The sequence below is a fragment of the Temnothorax longispinosus genome, chromosome 5, assembly GCF_030848805.1.
Source record: "Temnothorax longispinosus isolate EJ_2023e chromosome 5, Tlon_JGU_v1, whole genome shotgun sequence".
NCBI lineage: Eukaryota > Metazoa > Arthropoda > Insecta > Hymenoptera > Formicidae > Temnothorax > Temnothorax longispinosus.
The window spans coordinates 16,441,495-16,447,294 of NC_092362.1; the positions used below are offsets into that span (position 1 = coordinate 16,441,495).

A 5,800-nucleotide genomic window follows, 5' to 3' on the forward strand; every position below is an offset into this window, starting at 1 on the left:
GAGCAGACCTCTAAACGTGACCTTTCCTCGTCTACGACGGAATTAAATTCTCGACTACAGTTACTACGAAGCTCGACGATTTTTGGCAACCGTGAAAATATATTTCGTAGGTGATATATTTCGTAGCTTGACGTATCAATGTTTAATTCTTTAATGAATAAATAATAATTAATAATATAACATTAAATAAGCATGTTTCAACAATACGATAATAATAGGAATGATGTTCTCGAGTAGCTAACATAGTGCGTGAATATTTATACGGGAAACATGCGCGCCGAATATCGAGGTATACCTCGACATGTGCGCAAGTTCATGCGTTACGGTATACTTGTTACATCCTAATTGTAAGAATACATTGCTTTGTGTATTCTCTCTTGTTAGTTTATTTATCGACAATATTTTATATAACAGACTTACACGCGCATGGAACTATATTTCAATTAATTGAAACTTGCATTGTGATAAATAGTATATGTACTTATATATGAAAGACCTCGCTCGACGTCGATTTACGACGTATATCGACGGTCTCTCTCGAGCTGCAAGGAACGTGTTAATTGGGCGTGGTCCGTGGTAGCATCTTTTGAATGAAACCCGTATCAGGATACCACGTGGCCTCGGAGCACACTTCCGTTCTCCTTTTTTCTCTGCCGTTATTATTATTATTACTATATATCGGCCGCCGCGCGTTCCGTTTTCCCCTTCGCCGTTTCATAAGCGTTCAATAACGATCCCTTTTAACCGAAACGGGCAGGAATGGCGAGCCCCCGACGACAACAACATCAACAGGATCCCATCTGCTCGCAAGAGCATATATGGGGGACTCCGCGAAACGAGCTTCCGTAAGGAGCATACGTTCCTTTGCTCCGTACGTATCTCGCGCTTTGGAATTCCGTCTTGTTCTCCTTTCGAAGGAGTTCTCCTACTCCCGGATCGCAAGTAATATATCAACGTTACATGGAAAAACAAGCGTCGCTATATATACCAACGAAAGGGATAAAAAATGATGGAAATTAAAACCATCGATCGAAACCTTAATCGATTTGCCTATTTATATGAATCTACTTGCAAACATTTTGTTTTATCAACAGATTTAATTTAATTTTCGTCTGGCAACGGCATGTAATTTCTTATAGTGAATTTCTTATACTCTCCGAGATGCACGCCGAGATGAAGTTTGTAGAAAAATTTACTATTTCCAGAAGGAGATAAACAAATCTAATTTATAGCGAATTCAGGCGCTTGCACTATTGCATACTGAGTGCGCACTAAGGGTTGTTTATAATCTTATATTTAAGATATAATTCTTATATTTAAGATCGCTTAAATACACGTTTAAAAACTTTTTAGCCAATAAAACAATCTGTATAGATGCCTGTACAAATTATTTTACTGGCTAAGAAGTATTTCAAGAAGTATTTAAGATGATCTGTAAATATAAGAATTAACTAAGAACAAGCCTCAGTGCGCACTCAGTGACTCAGTGTGCGCTAGTGCAAGCGCCCGAATTCGCTATTATACTACGCCTACGTAAATTTTCAGCTAATAATAATCACGCGAGGATCGATTGTTCCGCGGTGGACAGCTCTCTGCCCGTTCGACGAGTCGAGCTCGTTAAGGTGGCCCGTCCCTTCCGCAGATGTCGCGCGCACAGAGCGATCGGAACGTTATCCTACTTGCCGTGCATGTACGCCTGATAGGTGTGAACCACGGCGCCGCGTGCCGACGCAACCCATTGGACCTTCGAAGGAGACGCTACCATTGCGTCTCGTTAATCGCGCGCCGCGCGGTCGCCGCGAGCGCGAGGTCGCGCGGCTACGTCGCGGCCGCGGCGTGTCGTCCGCGCGCGCGGACGGGAGGGTAAAAAAAAAATGGCAGCGGTGGGATTCGAACCCACGCCTCCGAAGAGACTGGTGCCTTAAACCAGCGCCTTAGACCGCTCGGCCACGCTACCTTCGACGACAGATCGATCTATTTTTCGGCTGTTCTCTAGTAGGAACATTCCGGACGAAGCTGCGCACGTATTATGGACCTTTTCGGAATGGAGCCCATCCATTTCGAGGCAATAGATTATGACATTAGTTCATTTGTAGTATATATTTTTATATTCTTATTATTTAATGTTTTAATTTTTTCTTTAACAATTGTTGGAATAAATAAATCCTATAATTTTTTTAAATCCATTGCCTCGACATTGAAATAAAAAAATTACTCACCCAGTCGACGCGCAACAGCGGAGTTGTAACCCTACGTTGATCTGTAACATAGAAATATTTTTATATTAATTAAAGCTGCGTCCAAGAGAGATAATCAATACTTTAAGTAAATAATTATCGCGCCCGTTAAATTTTTAAAACGTTATTTTAACAGATGCCCGATTTTAAAATTCGATCGATTTTAATGCTAATGCAAAAAACGATCGCGGCTGCGTATTTCTGTATTAACTCGCTCGCTTAATTATTTCACGAAAAATCGTGCAAGTAATATTACCGCGCGAATAAAACAGATGCGACATTTGCGACGTAATAATCTTTTCTCGCTTATATACCAGAGATCGAACTCCGGCGAAAAATCTCGAACGGTATATATTGTACGAATAAATAAGTATCATATACTGAGGAGGGGGGGGGCGAATTACGTCGCGCTTGAAAAAGTGGCGGAATCCGCCACGGGACAGTAAAATAATAAACAAATAATTACCTCACGGTTGCTCCGCTGTCGCCCGATGCCTCCCAGGCCTCCTCCTCCTCTCCCTCGCTCCTGCTCTGTTGTTGCATCTCCATTGGAGCACTCACTCGCGACGTTCACACACGAAAATATCATTGTTTATGATCGCGCGACACTTTACACGGCACTCCCGGTTAAAATCTCGCGACGCGGCGCGTAACTGATTACACGGCGACGAAAGAATTACAGCGGAGAAGCTGCGAACGAAGCTACGCGATCCGCTCGACGCCCGTCGTCACCCATAATGTCCCGTGCAGGTAGACGCTGAGATGGCGGAGGGAATCGCGTAAATCGCGCGGCCAACTTCACTCGCCTGGATCAACCGTCGCGAGGGACGTTACACTCGATGCCTTCCAGGGCCCCTCCTCCTCTCTGCGGTTATCCTCCGTTGTCGGAACATTTCTTTTTTCCACAATGAAATGGCACCCGATCCCAGCTATAGGATCGATTCGGCCAACCGTCGGCGCACTTACTCGCGACGTTCACGTACGCGCGAAAATATCGTCGCTTATGATCGCGCGATACACTTTGCACGGCACTCCCGGTATTATCTCGCGACGCGGCGCGTACTTAATTACATGGCCGATGGCGACGGAAGAATTACGGCGGAGTAGAAGCTACAAACGAGGCTGTACGATCCGCTCGACGTCCGGCCGTCGACCTATGACGTCCCGCACGTAGACGTTAAGATGGCGGAGAGAATTTCGTAAATCGCGTGATCAACTGCACTCGCCACTCTCGCAACCGGAGCAACCGTCGCGTCGCGAGGACCCTCCACTTGCCGCTGCTTGTGAGGCGATTTTGGTTAACTGCAATTAAATCAACGATTTATTAACACTGTGTCTCCTCTATGATCGCCAGATACCAAAATCGAAACACAATTAAATAAACGTATGTACGACGTTAATAGCGACTGCACGTATCGATCGCTAATCGCACGTCGCGGCGTCACTCGATTTAGGGTGCGTTCGTATGTCCTTTATGTCGGAGATCCGAAAACGACGGCAACTTCACTCCGAAAGCCGCGCGACACGACGCGAGAGGCGAGTCAAGTTGACGATTGAGTAAAAGCGAGACCGATTATCCGAAGAAATGCATCGGCAAGTCAATATTACCTCGGCAATGCGGATATACCTCGGCATCCGTACAAATTCCGCGAAGCACGTGTATTAAATGAACACATCGATATCCCTGTCGATGTCACATATATCACGTAGATCACATGTATCATGTATGTCACATATATCACGTATATCACAGTTCTTCGTAATCTCAACCGTCGGACCCGGCGATACGTATTACTCCGTGCTACGATCCGAGAGCAATAATGGGGTCGCGGGAGCAGCGGCCACCTGCGTAGTGAGAGCAGAGTGACTAGGCACGGTGCGCGTTCGACGTATCTAGTTACGCTGGTTCCTCTACCCCCACTCCGTCCCCACCAATCAGGTCGCCGCGAGCCGTGGGTACCGCGCCCGCGCCGCGGCGGCGATTCAAATCACGGAAAACTGTGATATATCGAATGTTCATTTAATGCATATGTGCTTCGCGGAATACCGAAGTATATCGCATTCGATAACATTGACTTTCGATTCTTTCCGATGATCGGACTCGCTTCTCTCAACCGTCAACTTGCGTGTCGCGCGGTGGAAATGAATTTACCGTCGTTTTCAAAATACGGACAAAAAATATGAGCGCACCCGAAATCGAGTAATGCTGCGACGTGTTTAATTATTAGCCCCATTCTGACATCGGTGCTCGATAAAGCTACGAATCATTAGGTCCAGGAATTGATTAATCGTATACGGATTGAATAATCATAAGATGTGATAATTCACTTACGAGATAATTCACTCGTTTACGCGGAGTAAATTATCGTAAGTTACTACAAAATCCCGTTTAAGCGAAGGAAAATTCCTTACGCGAAGAAATTATAGTAAGTTACTACAGAAGTAACGCTCGCGTAAACGTAGTAACAGTCGATTATTCTCCTCGCGCTTGAAGAATAATCGAGTGTGCGTGGTCTATTTTCTTACGGTCTTATACGATTAAAACTAAAACTTTGTTACGTGCACAATGGCCTTAATAGAAACTGTACTCGCTAATTAAATACGTCGCGCGTCACTCGATTTAGCGGGTGCGTTCGTATATCCTTTATATCGGTGTTCCGAAAGAAAACGACGGCAACTTCATTGCGAAGCCGCGCGACACGACGCGAGAGTCGCGAGGGTCAACGGTTGAAAAAAGTGAGACCGATTATCCGGAGAAATGTAATGACAAGTCAATTTATCGAATGCGATATACCTTTCGGTATCCGTATAGATTATAAATTCCGCGAAGCCGCGGCCACATCATTGGCTGAAACACATCTCGTCCTTGATCTCGTTAGTCACGTCACGATCGCAGAACGGCTGCGAGCGGAGGGGAACGCGATAGAGAACAGATATTTTGTATTTCTAGATAGAGGAATAAAAGACGGCGCGGAAAAGACGAGCCTTTCTTTTATAGGTTTTTAAGTAGGATATTGTTACTGTGTGCAGATTCTCTCATGAAACGCGAAGGGGTACTCGGTCAGAAGACGACAAAGGACGGGAAGCGGGAAGCAGGGAACAGAAGAATGAATAAGAAGGAAAACAGTGCTCGCTCACGTAGACGCCAGAACGTGTGTTTCGAAATGCGAGAGGATGCCAACCGAGACGAGATCAAAAGTCTTTCGTCCGTGACATCAAAATCTAAATTTCAAGATTGTATATAGCTCCGGCTCGTAACGAGGAGTTCAAATTCCGGTAAAACGCAAAAAAATGAGATGATAATAATAATATGAATGATAAATATAATAAATTATTATATTATTAGAAAACGAGACGTCGCCGTATAATTTCAATCGCGTCATCGACTGGACGACATCGCGCGATGTCCTCCCGCCCCCGGCCCTCCTCGTAGACACCCCCAATGGACCGCGCTTAAATCTGGAGTAAGTGGTGAGTAAGTGATCCATATATAGAAGCGCCCCCACGTTCCACCAACACGTACGCGCACCTGTCATGCATATATACGCAGCGCGGCCGCCGTG

The 5,800-nt window shown here is 45.3% G+C and overlaps 1 long non-coding RNA gene and 1 other non-coding gene across 2 annotated transcripts in view; both read right to left on the reverse strand.

Annotated features, from left to right (window-relative positions):
* LOC139813966 (uncharacterized) overlaps positions 1 to 4,036 on the reverse strand; it is a 77,386-nt gene extending 73,350 nt beyond the window's left edge. The window contains exons 1-2 of the long non-coding RNA XR_011732302.1: positions 2,704 to 4,036; positions 2,220 to 2,260 (exon numbers count right to left, since the gene is read on the reverse strand). This is a non-coding gene — a long non-coding RNA (uncharacterized lncRNA). The remainder of the gene's footprint in view (positions 1 to 2,219; positions 2,261 to 2,703) is intronic.
* Positions 1,876 to 1,957, reverse strand: Trnal-aag (transfer RNA leucine (anticodon AAG)). Its single transcript has one exon. It is a non-coding gene; the product is annotated as a tRNA-Leu (tRNA).
* Positions 4,037 to 5,800: the final 1,764 nt, after the last annotated feature.